This window comes from Arvicanthis niloticus, chromosome X (assembly GCF_011762505.2).
Source record: "Arvicanthis niloticus isolate mArvNil1 chromosome X, mArvNil1.pat.X, whole genome shotgun sequence".
NCBI classification, from domain to species: domain Eukaryota; kingdom Metazoa; phylum Chordata; class Mammalia; order Rodentia; family Muridae; genus Arvicanthis; species Arvicanthis niloticus.
In genome coordinates, this window is record NC_047679.1 from 63,343,638 (window position 1) to 63,357,706 (window position 14,069).

The following is a 14,069-nucleotide window of genomic DNA, read 5'->3' on the forward strand; positions in this document are numbered from 1 at the left end:
TTGTAGACAGGCAGGACTCCTGGTGGAGGGATAGGACAGCAATACATTCATAAAACCTTCCATGTAAAATGTGTCCTGTCTACAAAATATTCAGTGACAAAGATAGAGCAGAGACTGATGGAGTAGCCAACTGGTCTATTTTGACTGGTCTAAATTGAGAACCATCCAATGGGCAAGAACTAATCCTAGACACTATTAATGATTTTCTGTTATACTTGCAGGCAGGAGACTAGCATAACTATCCTCTAAGAGGCTCCATCCAGCAAATGACCAAAACAGATGCCATAGCCAAACAGTGACCCATAGCCAAACACTAGGTGGACCTCAGGAGGCTTGTGGAAGAGTAGGGAGAAATCCGAAGAGGACAAGAAATTCACAGGAAGACCAACAGTCAGCTAACCTGGACCCTTGGGGGCTCTCGGATACTGAACTACCAACCAAAAAGTGAGCATGGACTGGACCTAGGCCTCTATTGTATGCATACAGTGTTACTCATTTCTCTCTCTCTCTCTCTCTCTCTCTCTCTCTCTCTCTCTCTCTCTCTCTCTCTTCAATGAATTCTTCAGTTTCCCTCCAGATTCTTCTTTGGTCCATGAATTGTTTATCTTTAAATTAAAAGTAGTTTTTAACTGGTATATAATATTGTATGTATTTATGAGCTATCATTTATTGTCAATCATTCATGCACTATATAATGTTCAAATCAAAATATATCAATAATTTTATTTATTTTCTCTACTGTGAAAATGTTCACAATTTTTATCAATAACTACCCCCTTGTTGGCATAGGCAAGGTAGAGATCCCTCCACCTCACCCCTCACTGCCTGCAGCAGACAGGAGAGCTGACCCCACCCCTCACTGGCTGCAACACTCAAGAGAGTGTCCTTGTGACTCTCGTGGGCAGCACAGCAGAGCTAATGTGCAGATGAGATAACCCCCAAGGAGAGCAAGAGAGCAGCTCCTGCTCCTTGCCAGCTGATGCATTTGGTGAACTAGTCAGGGCAATGCTAGAGAGCTCCCCCTGGTGGTGAGAGCCCAGAAAAGCTGGTAGGCTGAACAACTAACTCAGCTACCTCCCAGGCCCAGATCCTGGGTTTTGACTTGGCTCACCCCAGCATCTATCCTATTTATGATCTGCTGGCGTGTGTGAAGGGCCAGTGCTGAATATCCTAAGCTGCAGGGTCTCCATGACAAAGGGCAATAATGGGATATCCAAGAGGAGTCCAAATGAGGATCCAACATTGATAGTGTAGCAGAAGCCAGCGGCCTCAAACCAGACCTGTGACTACTCATTCATTGCAATGAATATTTGCAAGTAAAGACGTATGGACAAAAGAGTACACTTTGTAACACACTGTGACGCACTATAGCCTCCGGAAAAAGATTTTTTTTATTCTATCTTATTTTATTCTTTGTTGAGGGGGGAGGTTGCATGGGCTGAGGGCAAATATGAAGGGAAAGGAGATATGTGGGATTGGGGTGCACGATGTGAAATTTAAAAAAAATCAATCAATAAATAAAATACCCTACATGTGTTCTGTTGTTTACAATTGTTTCTCTAAACCTTCCTGTCAGATTTTCCTTAATAATTTCAAATGTTATTTCATTTTTTGGTTGGCAGTTAACATATTTTGAATTATTTTAATGGTTTCAAATGTTTTGAGGTATGTTTTATAAATGGAACAAATGCTCTAATTTGGATATATACTCTGGGGATACTTGAAAGGAATGTTACTCTTCAGTTTTGAGGATGGAGTGCTTGTTGTTAAATGTAGAGTAGACTTTGATGACTAATGACACTGTTGAGTTTGCCTATACACTTGGTAATTTTTACTTGTCCTTTTAAATTCTGTGACATATGCTGGCATTTCCAAATGTAATTGGGGATTTTCTATAATTCTTTTATGTTACATTAATTTTTATTCCCTGTGTTTTGCAATTTTACTATTTGATACATGTATATATGACATATATTTCTCTATGCATAGATTGCCTTTTTAATATAGTGTATTTAATGTCATATATATGTATGTGTGTATATATATATATATATATATATATATATATATATCCAGCCTTTTATTTTCAACATACACCAACATATACCATCATGTCTGAAATAAATTTTTTATGGTACAGACAATGTATATGGTTGAGTAATGTTTCCAAATCTACATTGACAATCTGCTAATTAATTGGTACATTTAATTTACCTTTAAGTTTCTTAAATTGTTAAAACACTATTAGAAGATCATTCTGTTTTTGTATCTGTTTTCTTCTTCCAACATTCTTGGATTGTATATAGCTTTAATAATTTCACTTTATCTATAGTGTTTCTGAGTGTACCTCCTTGTATTTTAGTGATAGCTCTATGCATTACATCTATATAATTTAATATTAAGCTAATTTCACTATAGCAAAAATCATGAAGTATAGAAAATTAACCTCATTTTATTTCAATTAGTGCTCTATAATTTTCCTCAATATTTTTATCTAATTTTATAATCACATATGACAGTGTTATATTTTGCTTCAACCATAAAATATAATTTAGAGAGTTTAAGCCTATTGTACTTAAGCCTTTGTTTTTTGCTTACGGTGTTCTTTCTGTCTTCCTAATAATATTTCATGGTTCTTCCAACTGTTTATCACTGTTTTGTGGATCATTTTACTCTAATCATGGCTCTTTAGATGTGTCAGGTCTCATAGCACTGCTTTCTTGATGTTACCCTCTGTCTTTTTCCATGAACTTGATGATTTGTTTTATATGAGGAATTTTTATTGAAATCTGCATGTTTTTATTGTGTTGTGAGGCTCTGGATTTGATTTAAACCATTTGTTTTAGCTGGATTTTTAACATGACTCCAACAGAGGAAGTAAAATGTGCTACCTCTTCAGTGATAGGTGAAGGCAAACCTTCTGTCTCCCCCTTAGCCTCTTATGATTTCCAAAGAAAAGGTAATCCTCAATAGTGCTGGTTAGGAGTAGCAACAAGTATAGCGCTTGAACTAGTGAGATGTCTTAAAAAATAAAGGCCTTACACCCTCGGTTCAATCCGTGGGATCCACATGGAAAAAGAAAAGAACCAACTCGCACAAATACGATGTTGCATGTGTACAGCCATACATGTACACACATAAAGACAGCACAAAGTAAAGTTCTGAATGTAAAAAAAAAAAATCACAGAACTTCTGATCCTTCATACATGTCTACCACACTGGCTAGAGTGGGTTATGAATAGTCCACATGTAACATTCTCTAACACCAAAACGGGAGGTGGGATTGTCTCATCACAGCTGATTGAGGGTAGAAAGTCTGTCTCTCCACAGTCTCTTTCCTAAAATTACCCATCCTTTGGGTGTGAGGTCACATCATCGATTCAAGATTTAAATGATAGTATAGAATTCCATCTCCCTAAGTGGGCTACACAGATAGTGAGTTGTCATAGATTAGCAGGAAATGAAAGTCTAGTCTCTCCATTCCACCTCTACTGAAAAATCATCCTGGTAGGGTTTTTGTAGTGCTGTACAGCACGGGGAAGGAGAACAGCTAGACTTTCTACATTCCTCTTGCTGTGGTAATCAGCCGTAGCACAGAGCTTTTGTTGTTGTTGTTGTTGTTATTATTATTATTATTATTATTATTATTATTATTATTATATTATTACTATTGTTGTTATTGTTATTATTTACAGTCCAATCATTATCCCCTACCGGTCCTCCCTCTGACTATTCCTAATCCCATACCTCCTCCCCTGTCCCCACCACCCCCACTTCACACACCACCAGGCCTCTCCACTCCCTGGGGCCTCAAGTCTCTCCAGGATTAGGTGAGTCTTCTCTCACTGCAAATATACATCAGGCAGTCCCCTGCTGTATGGCGGGGCGGGGCTCCAAGTTAGTTGAGACTGCTGGTCTTTCTATAGGGTCGCCTTCTCCTCAACTTCTAGCCTTTCCCCAATTCAATTCAATCACAGGGAAACCCATCTTTGTCCATTGGTTGGGTGTAAGTTTTCTGTATCTGACTCTTTCGGCTGCTTGTTGGGCCTCTCCGAGAGTAGCAGAACTCCGAGGGCAGCAGAGGGCAGCGGAGGGCAGCCATATTAGGCTTCTTCTGTAAGTGCTTACAGTGTCAGCCCCAGTGGCCTAATGGATAAAGGCACTGGCCTCCTAAGCCAGGGATTGTGGGTTTGAGTCCCATCTGGGGTGGAAATGTTTGTGATTGTCTTTTATTAATTTCTCCTTTCCTGATACTTCGGTGATAAAGAGCAGACTTTTGCTAAGACTTGTGAAGCCTAGCTACTGGATATTACCTCCTAAAGGTAAAACTTTTTCATCAGGTGTTTTTTTTTTTTTTTTTTTTTTTTTTTTTTTTTTTTTTTTTTTTTTTTTTTTTTTTTTGCAGTACCTATTAGGATATGTATTTGAAATTTTCTGATTTTTTTCTTAGTTTACTTTGAAGAGATGAGTAAACAAACTGAATGTCTTTGGGAGAGAGAATTGGAGTATTGTCTTTTATACATTCTTCCAGTTAAAAAGGACTCTAACCTGCGTCAAGTTGACATAAAACCAGCCAGCACAACTGGAAGGTTATCTAAACTTATTTCCAGCTACTAAATCTACAAAAACACATAGATGAAACATGATCTAAGAGCATTATGTAATCTTATAGGAAGAAGATATTAGGTCTAGATTCCTTTAAACTAAACTTGGAACAATAATACGGAAAAACATGAAAAAAATAAAATAGAAAATACTGCAAATAAATTCTGTTATTTTAAGGAAAATACTGTTAGTTTTAGAACAATATTTAGAGATGTTTCAAAATTTAAATAATTTATATGTTATAGACTCTAATGTACTTATAAAGCACTACAATTTATATTTATGAAACAGAAGATCTTATAGAATCAAAAGTTAATATCCTATTCAAACCCAATCTAATTAAATGTGATAGAAATACATTTGTGTTTCATAGCTTCATACAGCTCTGAAACACTCTTAAGCATCATGCTGTGTGATCTTCACTATAAAATTAAAAACTAGCAATCAAATTTTCCTTGAATATCAATAGTAACAGAAAACTCATGAAAGAGCCTCCTCTGTACCTTGGCTGGTATATATACCTATATAATAATGAAAAAAAAAGCTGGTGCCAATCCTGATTATGTATGTGTGAATGATAAAGCTAATTCCTAAAGAATGTTACAATATACTATAGAATAGTCAACCTAACTAAAGGTATCTGTATTGGTTTCTTAAGATTACACAGAGATATGAAGGAGTAGTGTAACCTCGACAGAGAATGTCACCTCTTATGAAGATGTCAAATGTGAAGTCTCATTTCATTAAAAACTGTGCTCCAAAAAAACTCATTACTTGCCCAGGTGAAAATTTCACCTTTCAGAAGACAGAAACACAAGAAATCTGACACTCAAAATTAAATTTTGATCATCAGGGGGAAACTAGTCAGTCACATGAAAATGGTACGAATGTTGAGAAACAGGTGTCATATCATGTTGACATTTGTGATATTGAGCGAAGAAAATACTGGAAGTCAGTCATGCATGTATCTATGTGCTTGTACACAGTCATCTTAGAAAAATTCACATTTAATTTTGTCAAAATATATAAACTATGAAAGAAAGATGCAATGAATACTACAAAGTCATCTAAAACAATCAAAAATTTAAAAAAATGATTGAAAGGGAGATTTTGGTGACTATATGTACATAAAATGTTACGTTCAAAAACTAAGGAAAATCAAAGGCTCCATTTTGAGCTGTAGATGGCTTGAGTTCCATACTTATAATGAATCAATTGTTTACTCCCCCACCATGTCCTTCTTCCATCTTTCTCACGCTCCTGCTGAAATGCAGTATATAGATTTTGTTTAGCCAGGATACATTTTAAATGTAATTTAAATTTTAAATAATTCTTTTTAAAAAATGGTTACAATAGAAGAGCTAGAAGATGAGTCGTGCTGTGAAAGGTTCCCTGGACATGACATAGCTGTTACCCACATGAACTCATAGCAGCCCTGGTTACTCACACAAGACCTCCACAAGATCAAGAGTTAAAAATTTCCAACATGGAGTAGGCGGGGTTTCCTGAGGCCCCACCCCTACTTAAAGAGTTATTGACAGTTGATGGCTTCTGAGAGAGAGTTATTTTTCTTTGTGGAGATGGCCCAGTAGGTAACCCTGAACATATGCATGTATAGGCATCACTAATTAGACATGGTGGGCTTTTTTTAAAACCATGACGTTTGGAGAGAGATGCTGGGATGGTGGTGGAAGGGAACTGGGGGAAGGTAGATAATGAGCAAGATAAAATGTATATATGTATTAATTTTTACAAAATTGTTACTATATAGTTGGTGCACTTGTGTTTCTTAGCACTTTCTAAAATAGGTAAGGGGTATTAAACACGTTGCTTATCATACAACTTAAATCATGGTATGACTTTCTTGGCTAACATCTTGTTTATATTTTGTCTACTAAAAATAACCACCTTTATACTGGAAAGGTGAAGGTATCAATAATTGAGGTCAAAAAATAATTCATTTAACAACATATTCCCATGCTGTATTCTATGATTAAGTATGATTTAGCAAATTTTGGGATTGGAAAAATGAGCATACTCTAAACTCAATTAAAGAATTACCTTATTAAATCACAGGTTGCTGGATCCCAGCTCCAGATTTCACTTCTAGTAAATTCCCAGATGAAATTACTGCTCCTGACAACTAGTCTAAAAATAGGTGCTTCTGACATTTCTGGGAAGAATACAAAATAGCCTAAATGTCAATGGAAGAGATTTTGGCAATATATTAAGAACAATTACTTGTGATGGCTAATCTCAATCATGATTTTTATGAGATCTACCAGGGAGCCAAGAGTCTGTGAGCATGTCTTGGGATAGGGATAGTATTTTGACTCAGTTAACTGAGGGAGATCCACTGTGGGTAGCACTATTTTCTGGCCTGGGATCCTGTACTACATAAAAAGAGACACTGAGCTGAGAGAAGTCATCCATTACTCTCTGCTTGATTGTGGATACATATGAGCTGTCTCCAGTCTGTGCTGCCTCAACTTTACCATGATGAGCCAACACATGTCCTTTCTCTCTCTCTCTCTCATTTTTTTTTTTTTTGAGATAGGGTTTCTCTGTGTAGCCCTGGCTGTCCTGGAACTCACTCTGTAGACCAGTGGCCTCGAACTCAGAAATCCACCTGCCTCTGCCTCTGAAGTGCTGGAATTAAAGGTGTGCGCTACCACTGCCTTTCTCTCTTAAGTTGCTTTTATCGGGGCATTTTATCACTGCAAAAGGAAAAGCAACCAAGACAGAACTTATTAAATCAAAAAATTCTGGTTCTAAATTTTTGTATTAGGGTAAATGATATATAACCATGGATATATCAAGAATATAAAATATATGTATGACACCAGCTGATATGAGGCTCCCAACACATATATAGCAGAGGACTGCTGGGTCTGCATTCAGTCAGAGAATATACACCTAACCCTCAAGGGACTGGAGGCTCCAGGGAGTGGGGAGGTCTGGTTAGGCGGGTGGTGGGGACATCTTGTGGAGACAGGAGGATGAGGAGGAGGTATGGGATGTGGAAGAGTTGGAGGTTGGATGGGGTGGGGAATAAAATCTGGAGTATAAATAAATAAATAAATAAATAGTAAAAACATGTATGTATGAACTCTGACATTATTTGTGGTTGCAAAACATTGGAAACTATCAAAGCATAGGAGTTTAAATAAAGTATAAGAAGTACACTTAATAACACATAAGACTGAAATAAGAATGGTACCTATAAGCTAATAATTTCCAAACTAAATTGAGTATAAAGTAGAGGCCCTTTGCTTATCAAAAAAGGAAACTGTGAGTGTTTAGCTTTATATAAAGGACACAAATCAGAAAACCAAGTTAGTTACTGTTACAGTTTGAATCTGAAGTGGTCCCCCATAAGCTCATGTTTTTAGTACTTTATCTCCAGCTTCTGGCCCCACTGTAAGCTGTGTAGACTTTGGGAAGCAGGGCCTGACTGATAGATGTAAGAGTTGGCCTCTGGATGCCTTATCAGCCCCTGGTTCCTAGTCTACCAGGATGTGAGGAGCTTTGGCTTGGATTCTCATTGGCACAAACCGAGATACTCAGTCATAGATTGAAATCCCTCTGAAACTGTGACTCTGCTTCTTTTGGAGCTCTTTCTATCAGAGTTTTGGGTTATAGTAATGCACATTACGTTACCTACAGGGGCTGTGTAAGAATACAGTATAGATGATATTGGCAGCATGTTTAGTATACTTATCTATGCAGTAGTAGCCTTCAGAACTATGTCATTTTCTACATATCTACATCAAATAAACAATTAGCTTTAATGAACAGGAAACGGAGGTTAGTATAGAAACATCAGAAACAGAGATTAACCTCAAATAGAAAACTATAAACATACAAAAGACAGAATCACAAAGGTTAACTAAGAGAATTGCATATCACCTAGAGTTCTTGGTCCTGAAGTTACATTATAGAAATAGATGAGAATGTATGTATTCTTTAGGGAAGAGTGAGATACTATATGAATTTTATAAAAAAGCATATATATATATATATATATATATATATATATATATATATATATATTTAAAATGGACATGGATATGTTTACTGTTTAATTTTCTTATTGAAGTCATGAAATAACTGTGATTAAAAACAACGTATGGAAGAGTTTATTTTGACTTGTATATTTCCAGAGGGATGAGACTGCCATGGTGGGAAAATATGGAAGCAAGTGGCAGGACATACTTCCTTCCAACAAGGCTGTACATCCCTATAAACTTCTCAAACAGTTCTACTAACCTGGGGGTCAAGTCTTCAAATACCTGAGCTTGTAGGAATTCTTTCTCACCCAAGCTACCACTATACAGGAAAGATATTTGGGTAGCCAAAAAGAAAATTGCTGCTATCTACCCCGTTTGCCCTTATTTATGTATCACATATCACCAGAAGTGCCCTAGCTCATTCCAATTTCAGTTCAAGTATCGCTTAGGCATATCACTCTACTCCTAGGATCTAAGTATAAAGAAAAAAGGGTCAGACCTGTTATTTCCATTTTGGAATCATATAGAGTCTCAAAATGGATTAGTTTTGAAAGTATGTTTGAAAAAAGGAAAAAAAAAAATCTAGTTCCATGACAGGGATCAAGACATGAAAGCCAAACAGTAAATTCTCTTTCAATGTTCAATACACAAGTTAGTATTTGTAACCAAGAGGTTTTCATATACTTGCTGTAACAAAATGGTTTAAGTCATTATTCTCTTCAAGGCTCTAAGAGCAGATTGTTACTACATTTTATCTTTTGAAAATCAGTCTAACAGGGCTGGAGAGATGGCTCAGTGGTTAAGAGCACTGACTGCTCTTCCAGAGATCCTGAGTTCAATTCCCAGCAACCACATGGTGGCTCACAGGGCAGGAGAAGTGGCTCAGAGGTTAAGATCATTGACTGCTCTTTCAGAGGTCTTGAGTTCAATTCCCAGCAACCACATGCTGGCTCATAGCCATCTTTAATGGAATCTAGTGCCCTCTTCTGGTCTTTGGGCATACATGCAGGAGACTGCTGTATATACAATGAATAAATAAATCTTAAGATTAGCCAAAGGTATATCTTAAAATTTAGGATGCTTGTCAAATAACTATTGAATTTTTTTGCCTTTCCTATCAGGGAGTTCAGATCTAAATTTAATGTTCAAAATAAATGATCTCATAGTTGTAGATATTAGCATACCTATTGTTGTCATAGATGTTTTAGAGTTTCAATTTTTAAATACCGTATTAAGAAAAACTGTAATTTCTGCTTAAGAAAGAAAATTAACAATAGTATCTGACACAAAAATACAGGACACATTTGTTGAGTCTTATTTCACATAAGAGAAACAAAAGCAGAGTTTGTTTTTTTTTGTTTGAATACAGCCAGTGGGAAAGCAATTTCTACAACTTCAAGTTGACCTGGGGTGGGCCATGCTTACTTCTAAGAAGCTGAAATAAAAGGTATGTGAAGATTTTGATTGCCACATATGAACTCACATTTTGTGTACATAGTTGTTATAATGTCATATGCCATGGAATTTTTTCTTCAGTTAAATTTTTGTATTTCTTCTAAGCATAAAAGAATTGGTCAGCTCTTGGAGACAAATGTTCCTACTGCAGAAGAGTCTGCCACTTTATCTTGCAGATACATGCATTCTCTTGAGAAGGCCTAAAGGAATGCGTATTTGCATGCTGGGGCCCAAGCTCGAGTCCCTGTTTAGGCGCCAAAATAATGTTGGGGACCGCACTAGCCCCAAGTTGGGGCGGCCAAAATAAATGTTGCAGCCCTGGCAAAATGTTGAGGCCCGGGCCGACCCACGTTTGGGCGGCCACTGTATCCCGGCCCAAGCTGCTGCTCTGGTCTGCAGGTCGGGTTTCAGCAAGAGCGAGGGTGAGGGCAGATTCTACCTAATGTCTGATGTGTATGAATCTCTCTCTCTAGTCTGATGTCTGGTTCTGTCTTCTATAGTCTCCCTAATGTCTGAATCCTACTGTCTGCCTCTGCATTTTACATGTCTTACTTCTAAGCCACGCCTCTAAGTTACACCTTTAATCATGCCCTTAGGTCTTGTCTCTAACTCTGATCTCTATACTTCTAAGTCACACACCTTTAATCTCACACACCTTTAATCTCACGCACCTTTAATCTCAAGGTATCTAAACCAAGATTATCGGAGTGTTCTCAGCTGTTGTAGGCTATTGTAATCCAAATCTCATGTCGGGGTATATGGCTCAAGATGGCTGCAAAGGTGACAACCGCTTTCTGCTAAAAGTCGGCCCCCAACAGGTCCTCCTTTTTAAATTTTTTTTTTTTTTCAAAAGGAAAGGCTGAGAAAACTTACGGAAACCGTGCCTGTCCTAGGTTGGAGCAAAGGACCCCAGCCTCCCTTTCCCGTCCTTAGATACTCAACAGCCATTGGTTGAGCTCCTGTCTTAGGATGGTGAGGCCTCCCTTCTTTTAGGGGCAAGGGTCTCGGCATGCTCTCTTACCCGTCACTGACTATCCAGCTTAGCGCGTAAGTTAGGGAATGCACCTCATTAGTCTTGATGACAGAGGTTTTGCAATCCCTTACTTCCAGCCTGTAATAATGGGCCTGTGTGGGTTTCATTTGAATAGCATCTCATACAAAAGCCATCAGTTTGTTGAACTGCATGGACCCAAAAGACAAGAGACTTAACAACGCCTGAATAGTTAGTATGACAGCAACACTCTTTTTAAAGGGCAACATATAACTCCCTCTATCAGAGGAGTAAAAAGTGTAAGCCTCTTCTATTCTGTTTATAAATGTCTTATACCAGAATCTAAATCTATATAAATACAAAACTGATCATAGCTTTGATCTAAAGAAAACTAAGGAAATCCCTGTTCCTGCTCTAGTCAATCTAAAACCCAAAAAACAACTATAGTAATTGTGGTAGTGGGTTTCTCCTGGGTCTAAACAATCTAAATTCCCACTAAATCTAAAACAATCTAGTTCCCCACTAAATCATAAGTCAGGGAATCAAGAGTCCAATAGAGCCACCCTGGAGATATGGGTGGTGATGTCTTCTTCAGCACTGATAACTTCCCAAGTCAGGTTTACTCGTTGATCTGTTCCAGTTTGAAGGCAATTGTGAAGCATCTTTATGTTTCCTGTGAAGAAAAAATACGCTTCTCAGGGGGTTTCTCCTCCCTGGATTTGTTATTGTTATCTATTTGTTTAATCAGTCTCTCTGGCAGCCAATGTGCAACATCTGCAGTGTGGGAATATATGCAAACAGAACCTCTTCCCCAGATAAGCACTGGATCTGGCCCATTCCAGGTTCCAGTTAATGGGTCTTTCCAGAGGATTGTTGCAAAATTCTTTTGGTATCAGGATGCCAGATCTATCTGCAGCAGATTTTCCTTCAGAATCCAAATTTAAAAAATTTAAAATGAAGAGTGCATGATGAAGGATATTTCTGGGGTATCCCTTGGTAGGGTACCATTCCCCCTTTTTAATTTTTTCAAATAGACATTTTATAGTTTGATGAGCCCTTTCTACCATACCTTGGCCCTGTGGATTTTATGGAATACCCGTTTTATGTAGTATTCCCAATCTTTCACAAAATTGGTGGAAACTGGAGCTTGTATAACCTGGGCCATTGTCAGTTTTTATCTGTTTAGGCACATCCAATACAACGATTGTAGCAAGCATATGAGCAATCACATGCTTGCTTGCTTCTCCAGTTTGTAATGTTGCATAGATGAAACCACTGTATGTGTCTACACATACATGTATATATTTTTGCTTGCCAAATTCATTATAATGAGTAACATCCATTTGCCAGATACTGTTTGGTATCAGTCCCTTTGGATTACACCCAAATGAGGAACTGGTAAAAGTTTAACACATGATTGACATTGTTTGACAATTTGTCTAGCTTGTTTTCTGGTAATTTTAAACATACCTTTTAAAGTTTTAGAATTAAGGTGATGTAACTCATGAGCCTTTATGGCCTGATCCAAGTTAGATTGTGAATCTGATAAAGCCACTTCAGTGGGTAAGGCCTGAGGTCCCATATCTGGGGTTAATACTGTGTGGGTGGCAGAACTGAGGTCTAGTCCTGCACTTCCTGGTGTTGCTCGACTAAGTTCAGAAAGGGATTGGTGTTCCCTGGTAGGACACTGACTGCTCCATAAGCCTGTTTTGGCTTGCGTCGGTTCGGGGCCTGGAGCTGGCCCCTGTTCCCGTTTCCCTGATTATGGGAAAGGGTATTACCTTGTGCATCTTGTTTAGACCTACAATCACTAGCCAATGCCTTCCACGTTTGCAAATTGGGCAGAGCCCAGGCTGTCTTCTGGGCTGTCTCTTGCTTAACTCATTTTCTACTTTGCAATCTCTTGCAAAGTGTCCAGGCTTACCACATTTAAAACATGCCTTTCTGTCTTTACTTGCCAAAAAATCTCTTACTGATTGTCCTTGCATGGCAGCCGCCATAGCTAAGCCCTGTTGGTAAGAGGGACCTATGTCAGAACAAAGTCTGATATACCCCGTAAGGTCTGTCTTTTTCCTATAAGGTCTAATGGCCGCTTGGCAGGCAGGATTAGCATTTTCATATGCAAGTTGTTTCACATAATCTACACCTGCCTCTGCATTACCAAAAATCCTTCCTGCTGTTGTCATTAATCGATGAACAAAATCAGAAAATCGCTCATCAGGCCCTTGCCTGACTGTTGTTAAAGATGCACCAGGGTCTCCCTTTACCGGAAGTTTACACCAAGCCTTCATGGCTGCATTTTGAATTTGAGCAAATAAACCTGGGTCATATTGCATCTGGTTATCACTAGAAGCAAATTGCCCTTCTCCTACTAAGGCATCAAAGGACCAACCATTACCTGCCTGAATATTTCTCCTAGCTGTTTCTTTGCAATTCTCATGATACTCTGATTCCAAATTAAATAGTCTCCACCAGTAAGAACTGCTCTCGCTAAGGTATTCCAATCACTAGGAGTTAGCCACTCCTCTGCGGCAGAGTCTAAAATTGCAAGAGTAAAAGGAGCAGTGGCACCGTATTGAGATACTGCATTTTTAATTCCTTAATAATTTGAAAATTAAAACCTGTGTGATGTCTCCAAGCAACTCCTAGATTGTCTCTAGTCTCGGATACAGGGAAAGCCTCAGCCTTTCCCTCCTCTGGCTGATCTGTGGCTAATCTTAAGCTAGGTGATAGGGACTGCCTTTGGATTCCTGGTTGAGGAATGCAAGGAGCCAGGGGATTTTCAGTTTACCTCTTGAGACATCTTTCCTGTCTTTAATTTTTGTAGCTGATTAATTAAATCCTGATACTCTTTTTCTAACTCTATTTGTTGTTTAAGAACAGATTTTTTTTCCTGTAACTCCCTAATGGGATCTATAACCACCATCTCCATTGGGGGAGCACTTGGAGGTGGAGGTGCATAGGGAGGGGGCATTTCAGCATCATAAAATTTGACTTCCTCTTCCTCT

At 38.2% G+C, this 14,069-nt stretch overlaps 1 non-coding gene across 1 annotated transcript; it reads left to right on the top strand.

Moving 5' to 3' along the window:
* Positions 1 to 4,135: 4,135 nt before the first annotated feature.
* Trnar-ccu (transfer RNA arginine (anticodon CCU)) lies at positions 4,136 to 4,209 on the top strand. The gene has a single exon. It is a non-coding gene; the product is annotated as a tRNA-Arg (tRNA).
* Positions 4,210 to 14,069: the final 9,860 nt, after the last annotated feature.